Source organism: Pan troglodytes, chromosome 10 (assembly GCF_028858775.2).
Source record: "Pan troglodytes isolate AG18354 chromosome 10, NHGRI_mPanTro3-v2.0_pri, whole genome shotgun sequence".
Classification (NCBI taxonomy): domain Eukaryota; kingdom Metazoa; phylum Chordata; class Mammalia; order Primates; family Hominidae; genus Pan; species Pan troglodytes.
Window position 1 is genome coordinate 74,996,269 of NC_072408.2, and position 19,956 is coordinate 75,016,224.

Below are 19,956 nucleotides of genomic sequence, written 5' to 3' on the forward strand. Positions count from 1 at the left end.
TAGTTACATATTGGAATACTATACAGCAATAACAGTATACATTATATTGCTACATGTAACTACAAAGGAATAAATCCCATGAAAAAATGCCGAACAAAAGAAACCAAATACAGAAAAATACAAGTAATATCATTTCTTTCATATAAAATTCAAAAAACAGGCAAAACTGGTCTAACACATTGGAAGTCAGAAGAGTAGTTACTTTAAGGGGTGCTGAGACACTGGAATGGGACTTTTGGGATGCTGGTAATGTTTTTCTCTATCTGGCTGACTGTATGCGTGTGTTTATATTGTGAAAATTTATTGAATTATGCATTTATGATTTATTCACTTTTCTATATGTATTTTGTAATTTACTGAAAATGTTCTTAAAGTCATTATTCCTCAGAATCAGTTAAATCTTGTCAATTCTCATCCTGTCCCCATGTTCTCGAATTCAGGTAATAACTTCCAGGGCTTCCTTCCTCTGCTCAGTTCTGTACCTCCCAGGAGGTGGCCGTGTTGGCCTTTGCTATCTGTTCAGGCCTCTCCTCTCTGTTCAGGCCTCTCCTCTTAATTTGTGGACAAAACCCAGGGCATAATTACTGATTCCTAGAACTGACCATTCACACTCTAGATTTAATCTCTGTCCTTCTTTAATGTTACCAAGCATGACAATTCCTACCTTTCTATTCTGAATGCTCAATGCAATAAAGATTGTTGAATATCTGCCATGGGCCTGGTACTGTCTTTGACTTTGGGGCATATAAAATGACTGAGACATAGCCCTGTCCTCAAGGAACTTCAGAATACAATTCATACTGTAACATTTTCAATTCAACTGCTATGTCTCAGGCACTGGGCTGGACACTAGGGATGCAAGATGAAAAAGACATGTTTCTTGCTCTTGGAGCACTCAGAGTATAGTGGAGATGACCATTATTCAAAGAAGAAAAATAACAATTCTATGTAGTATTTATTGCCCCACAAATATGAGTTAACTTTAAATGAATAAAACATCTTTACAATGAAATTACAGCCACTGCAATAGAGATCCGATGGTTGATACTGAAAACTCATTCAAGACTTTAAGACGGATGCTGGATTTGAGTAACATTTTAAATATTATTAGTACTTGGGCCAGTTGAAAGAATGGAAGAAGAACTATCCAAGAAGAGGAAGCAGCAGAAAAATAAAATTTGAACATGGGAACATAGTTCAAGATAAAGAAATGACTCTTTGGATTAGAATGGAATGTACATGTTGGGAAGTGATGGCAAAGAAGGGAAGGGAGGGAGGGTGGAAACAGCTTATGAGCATCTTTGAATACCAGCCAGATAGTCTGCACTTGATATGAAGGGCAGTAGAGACCTGTTGTGGGCAGTTAAGCATGGAAGGAACCTGCAAAAAGCAACAATCTAAGCAGAGAGCCAGAGTTATGAATTGGGGAGGCAGAAATTGGCATCAGTGAGACCTGCTAGGAGGCTTCTGACACCAGTGGCGGGGGTAATTTAGTACCGTTAGTGAGATAAGAAGCAATGATGACAATGACCAGTATCTAAAAACACTTGAGCCACCAATGGGTAAGATTTAGACTTAAAACTAATTTATGACTATGACAAAATATTTTCTCAAAACTTTCATTCAGGCAATTCAGTAGAAAAACAAAGTCAACTATTTTTAAATGTTTTAAGGACTAGTGATTCTTAAAGAGTGGCCCCGTACTGTACTTGTGATCAGTCAGAAAGATCTGGCAAATAATTGGCATATCCAGAATGGAAAGCTGGCATATGGAGGTCCCTGAGAAAGGTGCAGCCACTTAGGAGAAAAAGACAAATGGAATAAGAACTGTCTACTTTGAGGGGAATTTAAGCCGTATTCAAACACCTCAGGCAGAATCGCCAAACTGCTGTTGCCACTGATCATATCTGCAGGTGCCCAAATGCTTCTCAATGACTTTCTCCTCTTCATTGATTCATGGGCCCAAGAGAAATGAAGCAGTGGCCCAAAGGTCCCATCCTGTCCCCAGATGTGACTTCCCCTGCCCTATTCCAGTTGAAATAATAGGCAGGGGAACCAACTGAAGCAGAGGTCAAATACTACTTCCCCTATGGAAAGGGTGGAGTAGCGATGAGAATGGGAGTGTGGGGTGGGTGTAAATGTGGGGTAGAGTGTAAGGTGTCTGTGGAAAGAGACAAAGGGAGTCAGTGGGTCATAGATCTTTGCCCTCATAGAGACAGCTGAGGCACCTAATCCAGAAAACTGCTAGTGAAAATAAAACAGTAAGTGGGTTGGCCAAGACTGTTTGCTTTCATCTAGTTATTTCGATGACTTCTCGACACAGCCTTAGCAAAATCATGCATTGAGTAAGACCAAAAATTTTCTATTCCTCATCAGAAACTCAGATAACAAGGGAGGCCAGTGAGTAATGAGAACTGATTTCTTTGGCTTCAGTGCCTGCTCCTCGCACCTCCACACACCGCCCACAGAGAGAGGACATGGAAAGGTGATTTATGCTGAATCTGCAAGGTAAGACTTTATCCAAAAAGGTCAAGGAAATGACCAGAGATGTTCTTGCTTGGGGAAGATTTTCGGCACGATCTTTCTCTCTCTCTCTCTCTCTCTCTCACTCTAACAGCCCACTGTTGGTCTCTTCTCCCAATTCCCAATCCTCCAGCCTCACTAGAATGTCTCTTTTCAGGTTCTGTATGAGTTGAGTAAAAATTCTTCATGCTTGGCATCATCTTGGTCTCTGAATCTTGTTTGTTCTTATCACCACTTAAAAATTTTCAGGCTCTTCTCAGCCAGTTATGAAAATATACTCCTGCTGAGCTTTCTGGAACTTCATCAGTTTTTCAGGACTGAAAAAAAAAAAGACAGAAGTTAGGTGATGTCATTCTAGTTTCTGTTGGAAGAAAATGAGATGGTTTACCTATGGGCACAGCTATGACTGGCTGCATCACACGCTTTCTAGTCTTCCCTACATTTTCTCCACTATAACCAAGGTCTATTATCTGCATTTCTAAATAACTATTACCTGCACTTAAGACTGCCTTGAAGCCAGCTACAGTGGCTCACATCTGTAATCCCAGCACTTTGGGAGGCCAAGACAAGCAGATTGTTTGAACTCAGGAGATCAAGACCAGCCTGGGCAACATGGTGAGACCCTGTCTGTACAAAAAATACAAAAAAATTAACTGGGTGTGATGGCTCACTCCTGTAGTCCCAGCTACTCGGGAGGCTTGGGTGGGAGGATTGCTTGAGCCCAGGATGCAGAGGTGGCAGTGAGCCAAGATCACACCACTGCACTCCAGCCTGGGCGACAGAGCGAGACCCTGTCTCAAAAAAAAAAAAAAAAAAAAGACACAACAACAACAACAAAACTACCTTGGAGCAAAACCATGGAATAAAACAAGCATGACTTGGGGACCTTCATCTCTTCCTTTCTACCTTCTTTCACTCACCCTTTTCTCTCTCCTTCTTCTCAGCCTCCACCTTCTACCCTAGTCTATTTAATAAATCACACTGTCACAAACCATAAAACTAATACATCCATAATTTTCAAGCTGTTCCCTAGATTTTATCTCATTTCATCTTCATAGTAACCCATCAAATTCTGTTATTCCAGTTCTACAGATAAGAAATATGAGACTCTGAAAGATGAAATAACTTTCTCCAAGTCACATGGCCATAAAATGACAAATCCAGGATGAATGCAGGGCTTTTTCCATTCACCATGCTATCTCAGAGTGAAGTGTCAAGCTAAATGCATCTCTACTTGCTGGATTTCGGCTATTAGGGATCCAAGCAAGGGATATACTTGGTCATTAAAAGAGACTTTTCTGGGCCCGACGCAGTGGCTCACTCCTGTAATCTGAGCACTTTGGGAGGCCCAGGCAGGAAGATCACTTGAGGTCAGGAGTTTGAGACCAGCCTGGGCAACATGGTGAAACTCCGTCTCTACTAAAAATACAAAAATTAGCTGGGCATGGTGGTGAGTGACTGTAATCCCAGCTACTTGGGAGGCTGAGGCAGGATAATTGCTTGAACCCAGGAGATGGAGGTTGCAATGAACCAAGATCATGCTACTGCACTCCAGCCTAGGCAATGGAGCGAGACTCCATCTCAAAAAAAAAAAAAAAAGACTTTTCTGGAATCCATAAAACTATACCACTTCCTAACTAAAGCATACAGGACCTTGTGTTTGCTCCTATCGTGGTCATGTAAATCTGAATTAAAATGCCCAGGTTACTTTTCTATCTCCCTGACTAGATGGCCAGTTCCATTAGGGCAGGAAACAAGAACAGGTCAGATTTTTCTGGCTTCTTTCTGTAATTCCAGTAAATACCACTGTTTCTCTCTCTCTTTCTCTCTCTCTCTCTCTCTCTCTCACACACACACACACACACACACACACACACACACAACACCAATTTATATTTGACCTGGGGATGGCCTGGGGTAAAATAAAAAGAACAGCAAGTAAGAATAGGGCTACCCTACAAAACTTCCCATAAATTACATGATTATTCAAGCAGAACGTGGGGAGGAGGTGTATAGAAAATTTCCCCCTCACTTTAGAAACCGAGGTTGGGAGAATTACTGAAATGGTGTCAAGAAAGAAGAAAGAGAGTACATGTGGGACCAAGGGAAAAGGAGGGGCAAACTGCCCACTTCCTCATGTTGTGAAGGATAAAGCCTGCCCTCATGACATCAGCAGCCTCTTTGTGCTTTATTCTTTAGGCTAAAGTCGGGCCTGGGAGACCCACTCAAGGAAGGTTTGGTCATGAAGGCCGATGCCTGTGTGTCTCAAGAGAGTTGTCCAGTTCTCCCTAACACAGCTGGCATAGATGCCTCAGGGTGACCCAATGACAATTACTACGAAGTTCACCACTGAGCAGCTCCATCCACCTCAGTTGCAGGTCCATCTTGAGGGCACTCTAGATGCAAAACCACGCCCATCTTCTTTATTAGACCTGTTCTCCTCTTGTTGTTTCGCCAGCCCTGGTTGCCCTTATTTGACTCCCAGGCTATCCAGGGTCTCCAATGTTTCTCCCATGGAGGCACAACCTCCATAGAAGCACCTCATGCTCTGAATGGTACATCCTGCCCAAACTTATAAAAATTTACCTGGCCTGTGTTGCCACTACCCAAGGGGGCACCAGATCACTGAGACTATAACGGCCAACTAATGCATACCTAGGCATTAATCGCTAGAAAATCTTAAATGCAGATAGGTATTTCTGCAAGATCCTTTAACATCTTAGCCTCCTCCCAAAAAAAAAAAAACTAATAAAAAATGTAGACAAAATGGCTGTAAAGATTTTGGATAAGGCTGGGTGCAGTGGCTCACGTCTGCAATCCCAGCACTTTGGGAGAGCGAGGCAGGCAGATCACGAGGTCAAGAGATCGAGACCATCCTGGCCAACATGGTGAAACCCCATCTCTACTAAAAATACAAAAAATGATCTGGGCGCGGTGCTGCGTGCCTGTAGTCCCAGCTACTCAGGAGGCTGAGGCAGGAGAATTGCTTGAACCTGGGAGGCGGAGGTTGCAGTGAGCCAAGATCATGCCATTGCACTCCATCTTGGCAACAGAGTGAGATTCTGCCTAAAAAAAAAAAAAAAAAAAAAAGATTTTGGATAAGTATCTCTTAGCAACTTCTTGTGCCTCTTACACATATGCATTAGGCTCAACCCTATCCTGACCCTCTGACTTTCTCATAACATTAAAATTTCTGTAACCTCTTTGGAAATATTTGTGGTTAATTGCATTCATTGCTATTGAGAAAGAGCAGAAAGTGCTTTTGATATTTTTGTATATGACCCAAGAACAGAAAATTGCAGTAAAATTGCATCAGGTTGATTTCTGGGACATTACTGCGTACTTACTGCCAGGTATCCATGAGCTCCCCCGACCGAGATGTCCAGAAAACCTCTTTCAGAGACCCTCTCCGAAAGCATGTTCTAAAGTCATGTTCACCTGTGGGATTCCCCTGTATCGCCCTGGTGGTTTAGTATTCTCGACAATGACTTATAAACTGAGGGGGATTGGGGGAAAGAAGTGGATGCTAGCATCACTTTACCTCAAGAGCCACAAAGGCTTCCTTCTTTCATTTCTTTGTACCCACAGATGGAACCTAAACTTTACCTTGATCTTTTGAGATAATCCACCTTCCTAGATGTCTACACTTATTACACTGTATTGCTAGGCAACTTATTTCATAATTTATTAGTGAAACCACAGTGAATCTGGTGAAAACTTTATTCATAATAATAAATTAAAAGATCTGACTTTCTAAATGGAAGTTCTGTTCAGAAATCCTGATCTATCTGCAAAGAACCTTCCCATTAACCTACCAAAAGCCATCTCTCCCTACAAGTTAGTCTCTCAAAAGAACTTTTATTGCATTTAACTGTGTACCCAGTCCTGTGCTCATCCTCTTTATGTAGGAGGAAAGAAACAGGGAAAAGTTCCTCATCTTGTAATCAAATTAGTGCCGTCAAACACAAAGGAGTGGTAATTAGGGAGCACTAAAGTGACAAACAGTGTTGACAACAAGTATAATAGAGCTTCAGAGCAGGGGAGAAACATGCACGTGTGCAAATTTCTTGTTAGAAACCCCTCTTTGTTTCAAAATCTTCCTTTTTCTATTTTTATTACAGAAGAGAAAGAATTTTGCTCTTCAGGGTCCCAAATGAAGCTAAAGGGTTATCATTGCCCATTCACAATTTCTGCTCTGAGAGATGGTAATAAAAGGAATCAGAATAAATGTAATAATATTTTGGTTAATGGTTGGTTACACTTTGGAATAACAATCCTTCTGGCTGCAGAGATTCAGACAAAAACAGGCACCCCCAGATGTCCAAGCACCAAACACTGAGTGAAAAAGCCAAGATCATTTAAAATTGGAGAGTTTGTTTTGGCAGAGAGTGGAAGCAGTACTAAGTAAGAACTGTACACTACTTTGAGCTGTCAACAGAGAATTAATAAAAAGTGAAAACCTGTTGACTGGTGACAGTAGTAAAACTGCATGCATTTGTCCAAACTCACAGAACTGCATGCCTAAAAAGGGTGAATTTTACTATAGCAAATTATACCTCAATAAACCTGATGAATAGAAAGGAAGGAAAGATTTGACTAGAATTGTTCTCTTGTGTCCTAAAATATCCATCTAATTGTGAATGAAAAATCAAAATGGGCCCTAATCGGAGAAGGTATTTATCCTCAATTTGTCCAGTTTCAAGACAACAGTTTTCTCCTAATTAGAACTGCTGAACAATGGAATGGAAGGGACTGTCTTATAAGGGAACAGACTTCCTGCACTAGAATTTGACTATTGCTTCTATAGAACTTACTCTGCTAGGTGACTTACATAGTGCATTTGTTATTCTCACCATAATCCTGGAAGGAGGGTATTTTAGAGATGAGGAAACTGAGACGGTGAGGGTTTGTGTGACTGCCATTCGATGGTGGAACAGAATGTCTTCATGCACTTAGGAGCTATTGACTGAGTTCCTGCCAAGTGTCAATTACTCTGCTGGCTGTGGCAGTTACAACTGCAAAAGATATGGCCCTGTCCTCACAGAGAATATAATCCCTCTAAAGGCCAAAAAAAACAAAAAAAAACAAAAGGCCATCATCCTACACTGTGTCAAGTGCTATGACTGTGAACCACAAGGAACCACGCAGAAAGGGTACTTACCCAAGGCTAGGCAGATATGAATGGCTTTCTTGAAAAAGCAGCATCTAAGCTGAGACCTGATAGATAAATGAGGAGTTAATGAGGTGGCCAGCATTGCAAGTGATGTGGGGTGGCAGGGAAGGGTGAGGAGGTGTGAGCTGTGAGTAGAAGAGATAACATGTGGGAAGGCCTGGAGTTAAGAAGGAAAATGGTGTGTTCCAATGACCGAGGCAAGTTCTGTATGACCACAGTGCAACAGGAAGAGTTGCAAGAAATCTTCTCTAGACGTACTCATGGCTCACTCCCTCACCTCCTTCAAGAGTTAGCTACAAGTCTCCTTCTCGGTGAGGCCTCCTGTAATTACCCTGGCAACAGCCAGCACCACCCAACATACACCTTCCCTATTTTCTTTTTGTATTAGTTACCTATCACTGTCTAACAAATTGCCCCAAAACTCAGCAGATTAAAACAAAGAACATTTGTCATCTCATATCATTTCTAAGGAATCTGGCTCAGGGTCACGCATGACATTGTAGTCAAGAGTTGGCCAAGGATGCAGTCATCTGCAGGCTTGACAGGGGCTGGGGAATCCACTTCCAAGAAAGTTCACTCAGATGCCTGCTGTCTGCGGCCTCAATTTCTCATCACACAGGGCTGTCTCTATAGGGCTGCTCACAACGTGGCAGCTAACATCTCCCAGAGAGTGTGATCTAAGAGAGAGAAGAGGAAGACATAGTGCCTTCTGTGGCCTAAGCTCCAGAGTCACACATCATTGCTTCTGATTTATTTCATTCATTTGAAGTGAGCCACTAAGTCCAGCCCAAACTAGAGGGAAAAGGATTTAGGCTCAACCTCTTGGAGGGAGAAGTATCAAAGAATGTGTGCCTGTATTTAAAATCACTACATTTTCCATGCTTTATTTTTCCCCATGGGATTCACTACTACCTGACACAACATGTTTTATTTATTTGTTTACTGTGTTTCTTTCTTTTTCTTTCTTTTTTTTTTTTTTTTTTGAGATGGAATCTCCCTCTGTTGCTCAGGCTGGAATGCAGTGGCACAATCTCGGCTCACTGCAACCTCTGCCTCCCGGGTTGAAGCGATTCTCCTGCCTCAGCTTCCCAAGTAGTTGGGACTACAGGTGTGTGCCACCACGCCTGGCTAATTTTGTTGTATTTTTAGTAGAGATGGGGTTTCACCATGTTAGCCAGGCTAGTCGCAAACTCCTGACCTCAGGCAATCCACCCGCCTTGGCCTCCCAAAGTGCTGGGATTACAAGCATGAGCCACTGTGCCCAGCCTGTTTACTGTTTCTTAGACTGCTGGAATGAAAGCTCCAAGAGGATTTTGTCTGTTTCATTTATTGTTGTGTATTTTCAATTCCCAAAATAGTGCCTGGTACACTGTAAGCACTCAGTAAATATCTGATGCATGGGTTGATAAAGGAATTAGTAAGCAAATTGATGAATACTTAAAAACAAAATTGGAGATGTAAGTAGAGGCCAGACTGCGCAAGGCCTCCTGAAGCACGTCAAGGAGTTTGAACTTTGCCCTGTGAGCGTGGGAAGCTGTCAGAAAGTTTTAAACAGGAGTCTGGCAGTCGTGGATGTTGCAGAGGGATTCTTGCATCAGTTGGGCATTTGAACTCCTTTCCTGAGGTCCTTTCTGACTCAGAGTGTGGCCCCTATGACAGTGGCACAAGCCCACATTAGCTTCACTGCTGGAGGCGCTCCCCATAGCAACCCCCAGAGTCTCACCCATTGTCGAAGTAGCCTCATAACCTGGAAATTACTAGCTGCACGTAATTGACAAATTTTAGCTTTTGGGAAATCATTACTCACTGAATTATAAATGTCTAAGATTTTACAGTATAATCATATGCGTATAGAATAACTTATCCCCACACATTTAAACAAAAGATACATGCTAGACTTGGCTACTTCTGAGGATGTTGCGCAGTCTCTTTTTTAAAAATTGGTAACATTTGCTTGGACAAGGGACCAAGCTAGAAAACATTCTTCCAGTGTCACAGGAAACCAAAATAATGGTAGTAACCATAGTTAACCAAATTGTTAACTGATTGGTTTAGACAGCATTTCCACTCTGAAGATGTAGAAAAGCAAAACAGCCCCCAGGATAAAGCTATAAATAAAATTCTTCCCGGAGTTTTCTGCCCTTTTTTTGCATAGCAAAACCAGAAATAAGTAATGTTAAAAGTGAAGGTCCACTATAATCATAACTTCCAGAAAAACAAAAAAAAACCCACTATTAAACAGCCAAGTGCATATTCTTTCTTTCCATTTTTTCTAAGCTATGCTAACTGGATTATTCTTGTTTTACAAAAATGGGGTCATGCTATGCATATTATTTTGTAGTTGTCTTTTTGTGTTTTATTTTTCAAGTTTCTGCTTAAATCAACTATGCTTTAAAAAAAAAAAAAAGTCCTACTTAAACCTGCTTGCAACCATGTTTTAAACAATTGTACCACAAAGAAGAAATATTTTCTTTCCTTGGTGGCTTCAGATTGTCACCAAATGTCACTGGGCATTCAAGTCCTCCGACCCTATGGTTAGCTTTGCCAGGAGGAAAGAAGAATATCTAGAAGTTAAAACATAAGTCAAAAAGATGTAGCACACCATTTTTTCCATGAAAAAAAAATTAGTGACATAGGAACATTTTGCATCATGCATTATGCAAACATTATGCAAAAGGTAACTTGTTGCCTAATTTAAAGCTATTTGAAATTTTCTTAACTGCTATGGATGGTTGTTGCTGAAACTCAGAGGATGAGGGAAAGCATAGCTAAGCTTAGATATGTCTCTGAAGGCATAGGAAAGGGAGAATATCTCTAAGATCCCAGTAATTTGTTTTTTCCTGGGAATGCAGCCCTTGATGGCATCAGAAGATGCCATCACAAGTGATCCTGTCCATTGGTCAATGGTATGACTTGTGATGCTGCCATTGGTCAATCAAATATATACCAGGTCAACAATGCCCATGGTCAACACCTTCAAAATTGTGAGTTCATACAGTCATTCAACAAACATCTATATCTCACCTCCTCCATGCTGGCTCCTAGGCCATGCTCTGAGTATTATACACAGTTCCTGCCTTTAAGGTGTTTAAAGTGCACAGTATGCAAAGTCAGAGGCAGAGTTCTCTGAAAGCAGAGGACATAATCCAAACTAGAAATTCTCTGAGCCAAGTCATAAAGAAAATAGACAATTCGGCCGGGTGCAGTGGCTCACGCCTGTAATCCTAGCACTTTGGGAGGCCGAGGCAGGCAGATCACCTGAGGTCAGGAGTTCAAGACCAGCCTGGTCAACATGGCTAAACCCCATCTCTACCAAAAATATGAAAAATCAGCCGGGCATGGTGGCTTGTATCTGTAGTCTTAGCTACTTGGGAGGCTGAGACATGAGAATCGCTTGAACCCAGGAGGCAGAGGTTGCAGTGAGCTGACATCACGCCACTGCACTCCAGCCTGGGTGACACAGTGGGACTCCATCTCAAAAAAAAAAAAAGAAAAGAAAAAAGAAAATATACAATTCACCCAGCCCAAAAAGAAAGAACATACACAATTCCACCTTTGAAGATCTGTGAATAGTTAGATGAGGCTGAAAGACTTATACGAAAGGGAGAAGTAGAGAGAGAGACAAAACCGGAGAGAAAAGCATGAAGGGTTCTGTAATGCTTGTGAGCTTACACTATCCTACTGGCCATGGCAAGACACTAAAGGATTATGATGGAATGAACTGGGGAGATCCCATTTGTTCCTTATGAGCAGCACTCGGATGAGAATAAGGAGAATCATTTTAGCAAGATTGGAGGTAGAGAAACAAGTTAGGAGCCGGGTGCACTGACAGGAAGATAGTGATCTGATGTGGCCAATTGGGGTGGAGAGAAAGGTGATGGGTACAAAATATATTAATAGGATAGCTCTAGGGCAAATAGAATTTAAAGATAGACACTATGTGTAGATAGTAGTAGGGGGGAAATTGACAATTCCAAATTTTCTTGCTTGAACAGCAGACAGATGGAGTTTCATTCATTGTGCATCTAGAAGTAGTGCAAATTAGAGAAAAAATAATTAATTTGGCTTGGACCATTCTGGTACAATGGTCCAGTAAGCAGATATTAGGATAGGCAGCTGAGTAGAGGCAACTGAGCCATAATATTGGTTAGAAATCATGATCTTATTGACCGTCATAGAAGTAATAAGCAAAAATGAGTTCACCCAGAGAAAAGGTGTCACGTCTAAAGAGTCTACACAGAGAAAGGCATTTAAGCAGTAAATGTGGTAAGGTGACACTGCAATAGAAGTTTCTACAGAGTATAGTGGGAACAGAAAAGACTGTGTGGCCTGCTCCACTTGGGAAGCTCTAGAAGCTTTATTAAAGCCAGTTTTATTAAGCTGAGTGTAGTAAGTTGAGTAGGCCTTGTCATAGACAAGGCAAGAAAGATCATGACAAGCAGAGGGCATAGCTAAAGAATGGCATGGAAATGTGAAGCAGCACAAAATGTTTGGGAAAACCACATGTAGCTTTAAACTGCTAGAGGGTAGGATACACAGAGAGGTAAGAAAAAATTTGTCAACACATGAAATTAATGAAGTGGCCAGAGACTAAATCATAAAGGCTCCTGTGTTCTAGTACTTAGCAGTTAGGGTTTTATCACCTGTGAATCTCAGTTCCTTTGATGGAAAATGGGTATAACTGTGTATACCTGCAGCCTGAGGATTACAGATAGTATGTGTCAGGTCTCTAGCATGATGCCTGGGACACAGACCCAAGAAGTCAACGTCAGCTATTACATTGCTATTAAACAGAACTCTCATTTGGGCCCCAATGTGGAAGATGGATTGAAGGTGTCGAAATGGGGGTACAATACTGACTGTAGGTAGAGGACTTGAGAAGCCAGTTCATCACCCTAGGCCACAACCATGGGGCCAGATCTAAGGAGTAGCCATGGGAGCAGAAAGGAAGAGAGTGAGCTGAGAGACGTTAAGGAGCTAGAGTCAACCACCTGGGAGCTAGAGGGAGTAGGGAAGGAATCAGAGAAGTGAAGAAGGATTCTCCATGATCTGGCTTACCTACTTGGGTGATACCATTTATTAAACTGGGACTCTTCAAGGAAGAACACATCAATGAGGTAGTAAGCGTAGTTTGGGATTTTTTTCTTTTTTTTGAGACAGAGTTTTGGTTTTGTTGCCCAGGCTGGAGTACAGTGGCGCGATCTCGGCTCACTGCAACCTCCACCTCCCGGGTTCAAGTGATTCTCCTGCCTTAGCCTCCTGAGTAGCTGGGATTACAGGCGCGTGCCACCACACCCAGATAATTTTTTGTATTTTTAGTAGAGATGGGGTTTCATCATGTTGGCCAGGATGGTCTCGAACTCCTAGTTTGGGATTTTTAGTTGGGGCCAGGAATATGGAATACACATATACAGCAGTTGGATATACATGTCTGGAGTCCTTTCTAGGAGAGAAGGGGGTAGTCTTGGAGAATTCACAGGATGAGAAGAGCAATGGGACCAAGAGAGTGTCCCAAGGAATGCCAACATTTAAGGAATGGTAAGGAAAGAGAAGTTGGATTTTAAAATACATTGATTTTCATTATTCATGGCAGTTACAATCTCTGAAGCCACTGTGAACCCTGAATTAGAAAATGCTGAACCATTTCTTTTAGGGGAAATACAGGGTTAGGTTCCTGCAAGCCTCTGGTCACTGTGTTTTCACCAGCTTATCAGTGGTAACCTTGTTTTATGTGTGTTTCTGTTTAAAAATAACATATTTAATCTATATTGTCAATTTATTAATGTTGAACTCATGCCCGAACAAAGTTTATCTAACACTTATTTTCTTCATAAGGCGTAGTATAGCTTTCTTGTGCTTGGAAACACTAAACAGCACTTCAGTACTAGGCCTGGGGCTATTTTAAACAGTAAAGTCATCAACAAAAAGCACAAATATGTGAAAAATGCACACTGAATAGGCTGCGATAAGGAAACTTCTTAATAGGATGGGAACTGAAACGGGAAAGCAAAGCATCACCTTGGTCAGCCTCAGCTGAGAGCATGCGCATCAGGAAGCTCAAATTTTGTGCTCCTCTGCACATCTTTGTAAGTGACCTCAAAAACCCTATCAGGATCACTTTTGGAGTTACAAATAAATTTTAGCATAGGCAAATTTGCAAAAACAGACTCCATAAATAATAAAGGTTGACTACATTATATTCAGGGAAAGGAATGGTCATTCTTGAGAGAAATCAGTGCTGAAAGAGACAATCAGTCTAAGAAGAAAACAAATAATAGTGTTACATTCCACCTAGAGCTTAAGTAAAATGCAGACTAGAAGAATCCATTGGATGTTGTGAATAGAAGGTTAATTGCTGGCATTTGTTAAAGGACATTCGTGGGAGGGTTTAAAGCAAGAGTTCAGTTGCTGAGTTGGAGAATAATTGCGGGGTAAAGAAATGGAGGGAGAAGAAGCACTTGTTTTCGGATGTTTTGTGGTGCTATTCAGAGGGGAATACATTCAACATTGAAATGAAAGCTCTGTGAGGATAGGGGTTTTCTTCTACATTCATTGCTGCTTTCTTAGTACCTAGAACAGTTCCTAGAACATAGCAGGTACTCAACACATACTATTACCAATAGGCCTGATCTGACAGAGCTAGGAGGGGCTTTTAAAATCATATTCCCAACACTTTACAACGAAAACTGAAACCAACGAGGTTGAGCAATTTGTCTGTAGCCACACAGCTAGCTAGTGGCAAAACTATGCTAGAAACCCAAGGCTCCTCACTTTTACTTCAGTGTACTTTTTTTATTTGCGATGGGACCAAAGATGAGATAAATGGAAATGGAGCAAAAATATGTTGCCTCATCATTACAACAGCAATTGCCACATATGGACAGGCTGGATAGGCTTCCAAAGTGAAGAAAACGAAATGAAAAGCCATGTGTATACTGTGACCCCATTTTTGAAAAATAAGAATAATCTGACCTGGTGCTGTGGCTCATGCCTATAATCCCAGCACTTTGGGAGGCTAAGGCAGGTGGATCACCTAAGGTCAGGAGGTCGAGACCAGCCTGGCCAACATAGTGAAACTCCGTCATTACTAAAAATACAAAAATTAGCCAGTCATGGTGGCAGGTGCCTGTAATCCCAGCTACTCAGGAGGCTGAGGCAGGAGAATTGCTTGAACCCAGGAGGTGGAGGCTGCAGTGACCCAAGATAGCGCCACTGCACTCCAGCCTGGACAAGAGAACCAGATTGTCAAAAAAAAAAGAAAGAAAGAAAGAACAAAAAAGAAGAAGAAGAATCTAGCTGGCATACCTATTGAAAAAAATTGAGGATCACTAGACTATTAAAGTGGTTTTCTCTGCAGGTAGAATTACGAGGCACCTTCACTTTTTACAATACATATTTCTTCAGTGTTTAAATTTTATTTAATGTATATATTACTTCTATTGAGAAAAATAAATTTTAAAAACACTTTAAGAGTTTATAGAGAAAATTCTATTACTGTTAGAACTGGATCGTACAATGTTGCCTAAGTAGGAAATTAGCAGATCTTTGGCCAACATGTAGAACAAGTTTTGTGAGGTCGCCTGCCACACCCTGGAACAGCCATGGAAGGTTCCTTCAAACATCAGAGCAATCTAGAAGGAGAATAAGAGAAGATACAATTGCTACTGTAAAGTAAGAGAAAGAGAAGGTGATGGGAAGAAAGAGAGAGACATTCCCACCGTGAGAGGCTGAGGTGTGCTAAAAACAAACCGCAGAGAATCGAGGGATTAATAACAAAGGCTCCTACTGAGAAAGAAAATGACTCAGAGATTTGTAGTATCAAGAATAGAGGGTTTCCTGCCCACTCCTACTCCCACCTCCTTGCCCAGCTCACAGTCACCCAAGCACGCACACACAGCTCTGCCATGCTCCTGTGTGCAGTTTGCAAGGTATTAAACCCTCAGAGCCAACTCCATCAGGGCTGCTTGAGGATTCATGGAAATAGTTAAGCCAGCAGCAGGCTCATAATAAGTTATTATCACGGTAGTTGAATGAAAAGGCAACCTCAGTTTGTATACACCTTAGGGAAAGTCACAGATGTAGTTCATGCTACATATACATTTTCTCTTAATTAAACATTGTTCTATAGCATTATTGGAAGTGCAAATCATTGAGTGTACAATTGTCCTGCTTGAAGACAATCCAGAGAGCTTCTCACACAGTGGCTATGTTTTTTGAGAACATAGTTTAGGGGGAAAAAAGATGGCTTAGGGGGCTTGTTAGCCAAGTTCAGAGCTCTAAATTCATAGCATATTTTTTAAAGTCAGTGAGCAAAAAGTTTAGAACTCCAAGACAGGCATCAAGCATAATGCTTTCAATCTAGATGCCACTTGGTAGCAATTAGACATTCCCAGCATTGGTTTCTCAGTGCTCCTCCAATGCGGCTCCTTCCCTGGAATCATTTCAAGCATCCAAGTAGGACAGGAGGCCTCCACCCCTCTCATTCCCAAACTCACATGCTCCTCATGCCTCCTGGCAAATTAGGGGGTGAAAAGGAGCATCATCCAGCTCCAAGCACGTAAGGGCCAACTGCTGCTTCCCTTGCAAGGTGATTTGTGATAGAAATACCTAGTCCTACTATATATTGATGTGCAAAAATGTGAAACTTTTATACTCAAGATAACTGACAGGGGCCACTCTCTTTCTTATTGAAAGCACTAAAGGATTTTCTCTCTTCCCTAAAAGAAATATCACAAGGCCCCAAATATTATTGAGTCTATAAAGACTTAATAATTAAAGCAGAGTGGTACTGCTAAATGAATTCACAAATAGACCAATGGAAAAGATGCAGAGTCAGAATTATAAGCAAATGCCTATGGGGATTTGGTATATGACAAAGGCAGCATCCCAAATCAGTCATGATGATTTTTAAATAGAACAATGGTGGGGCGATTGGGTAGTCAGGAGCAAAAGGACAAAGTTAGATCCATAACTAACGTAATACTCATCAGAATAAACTCCAAATAATTCAAAGATTTAAAGATGAGGGGGAAAGGAATTGTCAAAATATGATAAAATGCAGGCAAATCCCTTTGTAACATCAGTGTAGGGAAGGCCTTTCTAACTATGGCTGAAAATCCAGAGATCATGAGAGAGTAAAGATGCTTAACTACATAAACAAACAAAGGCCCTCTGAAGGCAAAAGAGTAGTAATAATAATAACACACCAAGGCAAAGTCAAAAGATAAGTGGCAAACCCGCAAAAATATTTGTAACTCATCTCAGGCATAGACTCCCCTACACATATTTTTCACAGAAAGGAAATATACCCTTAAACATATGAAAATACTCTCAACCTCAGTCATGAAAAAAAAACAACTATTAAGTCAGAACTGCTCTAGGAAACCATTTCTCGCCTATCAGATTGGCAAAAATCCAGTGTGACAACACACTCTATTGGCAGGGCAGTGGAGGGGACTCTTATCTAATGCTAGTGGGAGAGTCCTGTGAAGGACAATTTGGCAATAACCATGTAAAGCGCATTTACTCTTCGACCCAGCAGTCCTGCTTCTGGGAGTTTATCCTACAGATACCACTGCATAAGCAAATTCATTGCAATGTTTTTTGTAATTACAAGACTGCAAACAACCTAAACGCCCATTCATGGAGGCTGGTTAGATACGCTGTGGGACAGGTACACAAGGAATACTATGCAGATGTAAACAGTAAAAAGTGCATGTTCTCTATGTATTATTAAAATACTTAGAGTAAAAAAGGTGAGGACAGAGTGCAGCTTTTGTGTAAAAAAAAAAGAATAAACAGGTATTTATATTTGCATTTAAAAAGGATGAGATGAATATGCAAGAAACTAATAAAAATGCTTACTAATTTAGAGGGAGAATCAGGGTGAATGGGGACAAGGGTAGAAATAAAATATGTTTTTATATGTAATTGCTTTATATTGTTTTGATTTTGAACTATATATGTATATATTATTTATTGAATGAATGAATTTAAATTTTAAGGAACTATAATGTTGGCATAGAGTAAGCTATAAAGACCAAAAAATACCCCATGCTTTTGCCTCCTGCTTTCGTTGTAACAAGTAAATCACATCCTCAGGTAAGGATTTGTCCAAGCCTTGCAGAACTATGCTTTCCTAGGGACATTTATTGAGTCTCTCTTTTTCCCACTGAAGGAAGATTTATTACATGACAGATGGACAGGAGCCTCTACTTACAGAATGACACAGGAATAGGAGCTCTATCGGCTCAGACACAGGAATGAGATCACAGGCAGACTTCATATTTGAAGGGAAGGCAGGACATGAGATCACTGGTGTGTGGTTGGAGATAAACTGCCATTATAATCCCTCACCCAAGACGGGGAATCTGGAATATACTGTGCAGGAGAGCTGAACAAAGCAGGACTCCTCAGTCAAGGGACTGCAGCTTGCAGATTCAGTCTGCCTGTGTATGGGCTACATTTTCTATGAGAAGCAATATACCATGGTGCTCAAGATCAGCAACATACCTGGTCTCCAAGGCCAGTTAGGCATGGCTTGCAGCCCCAACTACACCATTTATGAAGGATATGGATTTGGCGAAGTTACTCAGTTTCTGTAAACCTCAGTTTCCTCATCTGTAAAATACAGGTAATAATAGGCAAAATTACATAAGATTATCCACATTCAGGCATTTGGTACAATGTCTGACACATAGTAAGTGCCCAGTAAATAGAAACCATTCATGTGATTTGGCCTGTACTAAAGGGAGCCTGTTCTTTATCTCATCAAGGCTGCACATCATTGCAAGGTTTTGTGGTTGTTTGTTTGTTTGTTTGAGAGGGGGCCTCACCATGTTGCCCAGGCTGGTCTCAAACTCCTAGGCTCAAGCAATCCTCTTGCCTTGGCGTCCTGTTGCATTTTGAAGGAGGGATATCGGATACTTGCACTATCTCCCTTTTATTTTATTTTCCATTTCAACTCATATTTTAAGTTAAATAGTAAAACCCCCATTTTCACAGCTCCTGATGGAGCCATGTGAGTGAAGGTGTGCATGTGAGTGAGGCTAGTCTCCCAAGAGAACCTACCCTTCATATGCAAACCTGGAGGGGGTCCCCACACAGCAGGAAACAGGCCACTTACAGCAATTTAATCCTGTGTGGAAGAAAATCTAAACTAAGTTTGGACATCTTTGATTGAACTCAGCACATCCTTTACAACCAATTAAATCATTAGACTTCAGAAAATCTTTTCAATGTGGGTGCCAAACAGCCAGTTTGGCTTTAGCTGTTTTGTAATCACCTTGGTTCCTCAATTTTCTCATCTCATTGTTCATGATAACCGTAATATCTGTACCTAAGGGAAGATTCCGTAAATACTTTACTTGGTAACTAAGAAATGAGCCACTACCAGAGAAATCATTTCACTGCCACATCAGTGCAGGGGAGTTTAGCTGTTATTTTCTCAGATATCATAAGCTCTAAGAGGCTGATGCTTATCTGAGAATCCAATTTAAGGAAATTGCGCATGCTTAACTCTAGTGGTGTTTCTATGGCCATTTCACAATTATATAAGGAGGAATCAATTTAATAAGAACTTTATTGGAATCAATACATTTGATTGGCCTAGTTTCACAAGCACCTTAGCAATGCCACATTCTCAAAAATCAGCCACATATGAAACCAGTGTGCATGCAAGGATATTTATCAAGTACTTAGTGAAACTCGCTAAATTATCAAAGAAGATGGGGGAGGCTGCTATGACTTGGAAAGGCCAGATGGAAAGAAAAGCATAGACCGAAACAGAGTCACTTCATAGTTACACACTGAGGCCCAGAAGTAGACCAATCTCATTTTAAATTTTTCCTCTGCCCCCTACTAATTTTGTGAAACTCAGAAAATTTCTGAACCTCTCACCTCAGGGTCCTCCTCTGAAGAATAAGGAAAATCATAGTAATGGGAAGTAATGAGGTCATTTGTGAATTTCAGAGGTAAAGAGATTATTTGTGAAGGCCATTTAGTACAACACTTAATATAAGCACCCAAAACTACAGATATTATTTAATAAAGCTACCACATGTAACCTGATAAATCTGTCAAATACAAATAATAATTGTCTTTATTTCTTATGGTTATTGTGGTCCTAAGTGAGTTAATGTATATAAACAGACTAGAAGTGGGATCCTCATGAGCTCAGTAAGTGTAAGGACTATGATAACAAAGAACCCTCCTCCTATTACTATAATTATTATCCAGTCCTTCTTTAGGGAAGAAGAAAA

General features: G+C 40.9%; 1 long non-coding RNA gene across 2 annotated transcripts; it reads right to left on the bottom strand.

Moving 5' to 3' along the window:
* Positions 1-948: 948 nt before the first annotated feature.
* On the bottom strand, positions 949-18,316 carry LOC107967566 (uncharacterized). Of its 2 annotated transcripts, XR_010148347.1 has the most exons (5): positions 18,209-18,316; positions 7,685-7,740; positions 5,469-5,589; positions 3,017-3,150; positions 949-2,840 (listed from the first exon to the last, which is right to left on the bottom strand). It is a non-coding gene; the product is annotated as an uncharacterized LOC107967566 (long non-coding RNA). The 2 variants fall into 2 exon arrangements; XR_010148348.1 differs by lacking the exon at positions 3,017-3,150 and having other exon boundaries at positions 2,349-2,840.
* Positions 18,317-19,956: the final 1,640 nt, after the last annotated feature.